The sequence below is a fragment of the Myotis brandtii genome, unplaced genomic scaffold (assembly GCF_000412655.1).
Source record: "Myotis brandtii unplaced genomic scaffold, ASM41265v1 scaffold982, whole genome shotgun sequence".
Classification (NCBI taxonomy): domain Eukaryota; kingdom Metazoa; phylum Chordata; class Mammalia; order Chiroptera; family Vespertilionidae; genus Myotis; species Myotis brandtii.
Genome location: NW_005372084.1, coordinates 1,752,069 through 1,760,459, shown reverse-complemented (window position 1 = coordinate 1,760,459; position 8,391 = coordinate 1,752,069). Strand labels below are relative to the sequence as shown.

Sequence of the window (8,391 nt, the reverse complement as noted above, 5' to 3'; positions counted from 1 at the left end):
CACCAAAGTCAGCTGCTGAAGAGGGAGCCTGGTGGATGCATAGCTGCCCATACCTTGTCAAACAGACTTCTTCCAATCATGAGCCTTATTGTTACTGACTCCAGCTGATGCCGTCATTGGAGGTGGAGGTGGAGAGTGCACAGATGCAACAGGGACCGGAGTATTTTGAGCCCATAAAGATGTCAAAAAATAAAAAGATAAATACTGGTAAGTGACTGTTTTACTCTACAAAATTCAAACTGAATGTAATCAGCTCTGCAAAAGAGCATGGAAATAGAGCTGCAGAGAGACAATTTGGACCTCCTCCCACTGAGTGTATGATCAGACAGTGGGAAAACAGGAAACAACTCCTTAAGATGCCAAAAAAGAAGAAGGCCTAATGAGGAAAACCAGGAAAATGTTTAAAATATTGATTTCTTAATTTTGGGTTGGAAAAGTGGGGGGTGTCTTATACATGGGGGGGGGGCATCCTATATACAAAAAAATACAGTATATGGAGAGAGAGAGAGAGAGAGAGAGAGAGAGATTTATTGTAAGGAATTGGCTCATGTGATTATATAGGCAAGTCCAGAATCTACAGGGTGGAGACTCAGGGAAGAGCCAGTGTTGCCTTTTAAGTCAGGAGGCCACCTGCTGGCAGAATTCCTTCTTGCTGGTGGGAGGTAAGTCTTTTTGTTTGATTCGGGCCTTTGATTCGTTAGATGAGGCCCACCCACATTACAGAGAGTAATCTGCTTTATTCAGTCTACTAATTTAAATGTTAAATCTCATCCAAAAACACCCTCACAGAAGCATCCAGAATAATATTTGACCATATATCTGGGCACTATGCCCCAGCCAAGCTGACACATAAAATTAATCATCACATTCACCGGGTTCAGGTGTCAACTGGAGAATGATCCCCCACCCCACCCCACCCCACACCCCGTCCCTGATAAGAAGCCTAGTTGCCCTTTGGAGGCTGCAGCTGGGGAGCTGAGTTCATTGTTCCTGAACTCAGGGGGTCTAAAGGAGTTAAAGGCAAAAGGCTGTGCCAGACAGGAACATATTAAATAGAATTGGGAGCAGATCCCATTTTTTTGAAGCTCTTTTAAAGTAAAAATTACAAAATTAGATACCAGCCTTGACAGGGGCCCTGAGGCATAAGCTTCACTTCCTCATAGTAAGTCATCTGCGAGGTAGCACTCAGGTGAAACGGAGAGAAGATAGAAGCCACTCCCCTGGCATTCCCGGAGCAGGCAGTATTGGCACAGCGGCAGGTGGCTGAAGCATTGAAACTTTAAATGGTGAATGTTGGGTGGTCATTGGGAGGAAGATTTGGCCACTAGGGGCTTGCTCTGCCTCTAAATCATAACTTACTACCTCCTTGGAAGCACAGCTATGGGAGCTTGTCTGTCTCCAGATTTCTTTCCTCTAAATCAGGGGTTGGCAACCTTTTCCTGGAAAAGGCCAGAGGGTAAATATTTTAGGCTTTGTGGGCCAGATGGCTTCTGTCACAACTACTCAACTCAGCTCTCATAGCACAAGGCAGTCACAGACAATAGGTAAATGAATGAGCATGGCTGGCTTCCTGTATACTAATTTTATGTACAAAAATAGTGGATGGCCCTGGTAGTGTGCTCAGTGGTTAGAGCACGGGCCGGTGCATACAAGGGTCCCAAAGGATCATGGGTTTGATCCCCAGCCCCAATTGGGGTGTGTACCGGAGGCAACACATCCATGTATCTCTCTCACATCTCTCTCTCTCTCTCTCTCTCTCTCTCTCTCCTCCCTCTCCCGCCCTTCTACTCTCTCTAAAAAAATTTTTAAATAAATAAATAAATAAGTGGAAAAAATATCCTCTGGTGAAGATTAAAAAAAAAAATAGTGGATGGGCCAGATTTTGTCCCCAGGCTGTAACTTGCTGACCTTTGCTCTAGATCACAGGTTTTTCATCTTTAAAACAGAATCTTTTCTATAAATGACATTTTCAATAACACCCAATATGTCAAGCTGACAAAAGCAGCTGCTCCAGTCAAAATTGGGGAAGGTGGGAGGCAGTCAAGGGTCCCGTCCTTCTCATGGTGGCCCACAGAAATCTCCATTGAGCCTCTTGGGCCCTGAGGAACCCAGTGTGGAATCCACCACCCACCCTAGCAGTCTCAGGAATGACCCTCTCAACATTTGCTGTAGTTATTTATTATCTCCACAACTACAATGTAAGGTCCTTGAGAGCTTGGACCATGGCCTTTTCATCTGTCTTCCCTTTCCATGGTGTGGCATTATCAGGGGCTCAGATACGGTTGTGTAACATAGGGTATTGGGGGACTTGGTCTAACATGACTCAGCCGGATGCTGACCTATGGAATGCTAGAGCTGAGAGGATCAGGGTTTGTCTTCTTCCAAGACTGACCTGGTCCACCAGTTTGTCAGGTGAGAGAATGAGGCCCTCTGTTCATTATGTAACTGATATCTGAACTTTCCTCATGCCCTGGCCAGGACTGTATTTTCTCATAGGTATTGAGTTTTGTGTGTCCCCAATATTTTTAGAAATAGCCTTTTAAGGTTTTCATGGGAATTATTAGGAGAAAGCAGGCTAGAGGTATTAGTACATGTGTGTGAGTGTGAGGGGCGATGTAGGGTGGGGAGAGAGGAGACTGTTGTTCAGAGCGTACTGCTGCTTCAGTAGAAAGGAAAATGTATGCTGTAGATGAAGGGAGTAGAACCATCAAAGGTGCTGTGATGGTTAATTTTGTGTCAACTTGATGTCCCTGGGGTGCCCAGATATCTGGTTAAACATTATTTCTGGGTGTGTATGAGGGTGTTTCTAGAATAGATTCCCTTCTGAATCAGTGGACTCAGTAAAGCAGATTGCACTCCCTCCTGAATGTGGGTGGGCCGCACCCAGTCTGTGAGGGCTTGAACAGAACAAAAAGGTGGAGGAAGAGACGAGTCATTCTTTCTGTCTGACTACTTGAGTTGGGACATCAATCTTCTTGCCTTGGACTGAGACTTAGACCACTGTCTTTCCTGGGTCCCCAGTTTGCAGAAAGCAGATCACAGAACTTAGCCTCCATCATCAAGTGAGTCAATTCCACAAATATTACACACACCATATATACATATATATACAGGGGAAGGTGGCGGGGGAGAGGGAGGGGAGGAGAGAGAAACCTGACTAATACAGTGCCTCACTTTTATTGGATGAATTAAATGGAACGGTAGGCTCATTATCGCAGTCCTCATTAACTGAGTTCCTCAAGTTATAGAGTCACACAGAAAGCAAAAATATCCACATCATGAAAATATTAAGTAATGGAGCGGCCTCATAAAATCTTGCTCTGCTCAAACATCTGTCCCAGATACCAAATTTCTCTGATTAGAGTCTGGTGTTACAAACACTGGGTAATATCATGCCAAAACAAAGGGACTGCATAATGACAGTGCAAGTCTGGCAAAAGAGGTAGGATTTGTTATGAAGTTGATGATAATGATGGTGGATTGCTGCCCAGATCTTGTGCAAAGCTATCAGCATGATGCTCTGAAAGCATGAAGAAATTAAAGAATTTCTTTAAAGAATGAAGAAAAGAACATTTACAAGAAAAGCAGGATAGATTCTTCTAGAGGGAGTGATTTAAACATCAAAGGATTAAGAGAAACCCTTGGGAGAATTTATGACATCTGCAAATATTTTTGTAAAAATGACTGCTGTAAAAAATGAAGGAGACTATATTACATAATCATAGAATTTTATCAGAAAAATTATCCTCTTTCCCAAAAGCCTGGTTTATTTCTTGTTCATTTTTCAAATGGTTGAAATTATAATAAAAATGTTGCTAGATATAATATAAAAAACACATTTAATTCTATTTTTCCAGATAAAATTTCAACCCAAATTTAGAAAAAATTATTGTCTTAGTACCAATTATCCTAAGATAATGAGGACTGTTTTCCATAAAGTTGTGGTGAGAAATATCTTCCTAAGCAAGACACAAAATGCCAAAGGAAAAGACTGTCAGAATTGACCACTAAAAACTTAATACTTTTGTATGACAGACTAAAAATACACAAACACCTCACTGGGTGGAAATCTGTGTAACACACATCATCACTAAATGTTCATAGCCATGACATGTAGGAAGCAAATCAATAAGAAAAGAGAAAAGTAACCCAGGGACAAAACAGGCAAAACCCATGGTTGGGTGGATTCACAGAAGAAGAAAAAGGGGAATAGAGGTGAGACGTGGCTAACAAGCCTGAAAAAAGATATGCACCCCTCCAGGTGATCAGGATGTGCAGAATAAAACACCCAAATTCCATTTCAACCCATAGATTGCCTACAACTTGGAGGTAACATCCAGTGTTGGTGTGGATACAAATAAATGCACACTCTTCACACACATTTCCTTTTTTGGAGACACATTTTAGTAGGGGCTAGCAAAATTAAAATGTGCATGCCTTTTAATACAGTAATGTCACTTCTAGGAATAGAAATCTATTCTGTAGAAGTACATGTTTACACGGAACTATCTACAAGTTACTTGCTAAAATATAATAAAAAATGAGAAATTATGTTATTACAATACTTATCACAAGGCCTTCTCTGGGTCTGCACTTTTCTGAGCACTTTACACCAATGAACTCAATACTCCATGGCAACCTCGTAAGTGCTTTCTTATCCCCATTGTATAGATGAAGGACCTGAGACACAAATGGTGAGGAAGCAATATATTCAAGGTCTTACAGCTAGCAGGAGGCAGGATTGTGATGTAATGCGACCTCAAGCAGTCTGGCATGAGTCTGTGCTCTACATCACTTGTTATACAATGTACATCCAGTATAAGACTGGCTAACTAAATAATACAAAATCCTTACAAGGAATACCAAGACATATTATAAAATGAAACAAATGGGTGTCAGTGTAATTCCATTTATGGAATATACAAACTGTGTATGTGTGGGGTGTACGGTATGTAGAGTATGTGTGGTGTAGGTATGTATACGTGTGAATGAGAGCAAGCAAAGAAACACGCACTGTTATTAGAGGTTGCTTCTGCTAAGGGACATGTGACTGGGACAGGTGATGTGGAGTGCTGGTATCAGGAGACTTTTCATTTCTATTCTAAAAATCTTTGAATTGTTGATTTTTAGGAGAATATAGTTACTAATTGCATGATTTTCAAATGTAGAAACCAAACACTAAGGGGTTGCAGGTACTCCTGACCTGGTCTATGAATAGTTTAGTTTAGGCTCAAGGGTTGCTGACAAGTTACCCCAGCGGGTGAAGAGCAGTTGCAGGCAGGGAGGAGGCCCAGTGAGTGGGAGCTTGGGCTAGAAGTGCTCTCCCTGAAGCAGTGATCCTTCCTGGCCCCATCTCACCCTGGTTAAGGCCTATCACATGCACACCCACCATTTATGAAAGTCCTGTTTCCAATGGCAGTGTTCTAACCAGCCAACTGTGCCATAGCACTTGTTCTCATGAATGAAGTATTTATTTGTTTAAATAAAGATGTATTGGGGAAGGAGGAGGAGGAACCTGGGGTATTGGGTGCCCAGAACACGCTTGATATATTTATGTCACCATGGATTGGCAAACCCAGTCATTTACAATCCTCCTTGCCTTCCTCAACTATAGAGCTTGAAAGCTAAATATACTCACAGACTCCCTTGAAGGTAAAGGGTGACCAGATTGGGTGACCAGTCCTAGTCGATGGGATGCTCATTGATATCACTGACTGGACTTCCAAGAAAGCTTCTTAAAGGTGCAGACTAGACTTGAATGGCCCATCGGACTTCTGCTTCTTGCCCCTTCACCTTGACTAGACCATAGATGTGATTCCTAGAAATGTAGTTGTCCTCCTGTAACTGTGAGAATAAAAGTCACACACTGTTTCAGAGTCCTAGGGTTGCCATAACAAATGACCACAAATTGGCTGGCTCAACAAACAACAACTGAAATTTATTCTCTCACAGTTCTGGAGACTAGAAGTTCAAAATCAGGGTGTCAACAGGCCATGCTCTCTAGGGGAGAATTTTCTCTTGCCTCTTCCTAGCTTCTAGTGTTGCCTACAGTCCATGGTGAGCCTTGGCTTTAGAATCATCAGTCCAATCTCTGCTCTATTGTTACATTGCATTCTTTCTCTCCGTGTCTCTTCTTATAAGGGAACCAGTACATGGGATTTGGAGACTATGCCCTCATCTTAACTTGATTGCATTGGCAATGACCTTATTTCCAAATAAGATCACAGGTACCAGGAGTTTGTCATAAAACACACTAAGGAAAGAGAATAGGAAGGTAAAATCCTGATAGCCCCGTTGGTAATGAACAACCTTGGACAACCTACCTATGATTTCTTGTTGTGTGAGTCAAATAAATTTTTTATCTGTTTAAGCCACTATTTAGGTTTTATTTCATCTAAGCACATTCCTAACTGACATATTCCTAATTGCCATATCCATTCATCCATCCATCCATCCTTCCTTCCATCCATCCATCCATTCATCCAGTCAACCAGTTTTTAGAAGGTACATATAGTGTTCCATACAGGGAGCTAGGTGGTGTCTTATTCTTACCAAAGCTGAGCTTGGCCCAGAGAGTGTCATCAATATTTATGTGTTAAGTTCATGAGTGAAAGACAAATTCCTTGCTTTAATGGAAATTATAGTTTAGAGCAGTGATTTTCAAACTTTTTCATCTCATGGCACATGTAAACTACTAAAATTCTGCGGCACAACAACAACAAAAAATTTTTGCCAATCTGATAAAAACATTCACACTGGATGGCAATTGTTGTATTGGCTGTTGTATTTTTTGTTGTTGTTAATCCTCACCCAAGGATATTTTTCCATTGATTTTTAGATCAAGTGGAAGGGAGGGAAAAAGGGCAGGAGGATAGAGGGAGAGAAACATCGAAATGAGAGAGACTTATCAATTGTTTGCCTCTTGCATGCACCCTGACCAGGGCTGGGGAATCCAACCTGCAACCCAGATATGTGCCCTTGATAGGGAATCAAACCCAAGACCCTTCAGTGCATGGACCAATACTCTAACCACTAAGTAACAACAGACAGGGTGGCTGTTGTCTTTTTTTTTTTTTTTTTGGCAGTCTAAGGCAGTGGTTCTCAACCTTGGCTGCACATTAGAATCACCAGGGAATCTTTTTAAAATCCTGATTTCTGGGACTCATCCTCCAGAAATTCTGTTTCTTTGTTATGGGGTGAGGCCACAACATTAATAGCAAAGAAACAGAATTTCCGGAGTATGAGGCCCAGAAATCAGGATTTGAAAAAGATTCCCAGGTGATTCTAATGTGCAGCCAAGGTTTAGAACCACTGGTCTAAGGCAGTGGTTGGCAAACGGCGGCTCGAAAGCCACATGCAGCTCTTTGGCCCCTTGAGTGTGGCCACGAAGTTTCAATCGCACTGTACGTGCACGCCCGCACGTGGTATTTTGTGGAAGAGCCACACTCAAGGGGCCGCAGTTTGCCAACCACTGGTAAAGGAAAAGAGGTCAGTGCCCCTGACCAGATAATCAGGTATTGCATGTTTTAAAAATTCTTGCAGCACGCAAGTATGCCAAAGCACACCCATTGAAAATAGCTAGTTTAGAGGATACACAAAAAAGTAGACAATTTAATTGTAGACATAGAGTGTGTGATGGGGTTTGTACCTAATTCTGACTTGGGGTTTAAGGGAGGCTTCCTGGTGACAAAGAAGGATTTTAGGAGAATATATAGAAACCAAAGAGAGCATGATGCTTTGAAGAAACAGAAAAGATTTACTATGACTGACCCATGGATGGTCAGGAAGGGTTAGGTAAGTAGAAGCTGTAGGAGAGAGAGATAGAGATAGAGATAGAGATAGAGATAGAGATAGAGATAGAGATAGAGATAGAGATAGAGATAGAGATAGAGATAGAGATAGAGATAGAGATAGAGATAGAGATAGAGATAGAGATAGAGATAGAGATAGAGATAGAGATAGAGATAGAGATAGAGATAGAGATAGAGATAGAGATAGAGATAGAGATAGAGATAGAGATAGAGATAGAGATAGAGATAGAGATAGAGATAGAGATAGAGATAGAGATAGAGATAGAGATAGAGATAGAGATAGAGATAGAGATAGAGATAGAGATAGAGATAGAGATAGAGATAGAGATAGAGATAGAGATAGAGATAGAGATAGAGATAGAGATAGAGATAGAGATAGAGATAGAGATAGAGATAGAGATAGAGATAGAGATAGAGATAGAGATAGAGATAGAGATAGAGATAGAGATAGAGATAGAGATAGAGATAGAGATAGAGATAGAGATAGAGATAGAGATAGAGATAGAGATAGAGATAGAGATAGAGATAGAGATAGAGATAGAGATAGAGATAGAGATAGAGATAGAGATAGAGATAGAGA

At 41.4% G+C, this 8,391-nt stretch overlaps 1 long non-coding RNA gene across 1 annotated transcript in view; it reads right to left on the bottom strand.

The window, feature by feature from the left end:
* Nucleotides 1-634: 634 nt before the first annotated feature.
* LOC106724801 overlaps nt 635-8,391 on the bottom strand; it is a 21,188-nt gene continuing 13,431 nt past the window's right edge. Inside the window, exon 3 of the long non-coding RNA XR_001360636.1 lies at nt 635-648. This is a non-coding gene — a long non-coding RNA (uncharacterized LOC106724801). The remainder of the gene's footprint in view (nt 649-8,391) is intronic.